Source organism: Anneissia japonica, unplaced genomic scaffold (genome assembly GCF_011630105.1).
Source record: "Anneissia japonica isolate Jap-2015-1 unplaced genomic scaffold, ASM1163010v1 scaffold1065_len1792383_cov172, whole genome shotgun sequence".
NCBI lineage: Eukaryota > Metazoa > Echinodermata > Crinoidea > Comatulida > Comatulidae > Anneissia > Anneissia japonica.
This window is the reverse complement of record NW_022684135.1, coordinates 1,664,750-1,666,259: the sequence shown is the minus strand read 5'-3', so window position 1 is coordinate 1,666,259 and position 1,510 is coordinate 1,664,750.

The window sequence follows — 1,510 nt, the reverse complement described above, 5'->3', positions numbered from 1 at the left end:
TATTAATATGGGACTAATCAGATGACTGACGCCATTCTCCATCGACAATTGATTTTATGTTCATTATTTATCTGCAATTCTTATCTACAGTATATACACTAAAGAATATTTACACTCACAATTAAAACAAAAGTTACCAACAACGACATCTAAATAGCTGTGGGAAAACAAATTATGAGCCTGCTCTCTGTTTGAATAGTGATCGTAATTGAACAATAATGATGCAGCAACACGCTTGGTCAACTTGTAAAAATTCAGAGCCTTCTGTTGTTTGCCATAAAACAAATTTTGGAGTGTTATACAGTACGATTTCAAAACATTGTCATCGTAATGAAACAGCTATAATATTGAAAACAAACAACTTGAAACAATATCGGTGTACGAATTCAAATAAATATTTAGAATAGATTTTAATGGTCAACTTGTTATCAAATTTTACGACCAATTTTTACATACATTCGTGAGTGCCGGTGTGTGATAGACATGCAAAGCAAGCATTAGCGGTTAGCTGTATAATATCTTTGAATATCATTTTAGACTGATTCAATCATATGCTTGGTCATCTTGTAATCATTTAGAATTCAACAGTTTTTACTAATAGGGTCCGTATCTTTAAACTTCTAGGCGTAGTATCAAATTTTAATTGCCATAGACCCGGTTTCATACACACTCGCTAAGTAAATTTCAAAGGAAACTGTTTTCCCCATTTTTCATATTGTTAAATACTCCTATGCAATACTGTAGGCCCCTCGTATAAAATTGACAGATCAATTAGACACTCTGTAAAGATCGATTATGCCTTTTTATATAGTATTGTAGGCCATAGGCCTAATGTGTGTGAAGTACTGACTTTGTTAATATCGAATGGGTGAAATTGCGCACAAACTTCGAACTCTTGGCCTAACATACAATGCCAGAGGAAATGATATCACGTTTTAGTCACCAAAAAGGATTTTCCACGGACGCACAGAGGGCTTCTAATAGTATGGCCCAAAGCGAACGAGTTTCTGTTCTCGAAAATCCAGACACTTCGTTAAGGCCTATACAGTACAAAATACTGTACAGTATATAATTCATTAAAAAAAGCTTTAAAATGAAGGACTTTAAAATGAAGTTTATGTATATAGGCAATAATAATATTTTGCAAATCTTGGGTTTTTAAAAGCAATCTTTTAGACCCAATCTTAGGAATTTTGATTTTCCCTAGTGTTCACGCTGCATTTAGAGACAGAATTGTACCCCGACGACATCAAACTAGTGTAGGCCTAGGCTTAAGTACAGTAGGACGTAGGGCCTACTACTAGGCCTAGGCTTTTGTTGTAAAAGTTGAAGTGCATGTACTAGGATGCGCCATAGGCCTATATTTAAAAAAATACATTTTTTTAATTATTATTGGTTGGCCTGGGACCTAGGCAGGCAGGCCAGCATTGCCGTCGAAAGTCCTGGGATTCGACGATAACGTCAATGCACATGTTTACAAACGCCATTGATTGGAACATGGACCTTATTA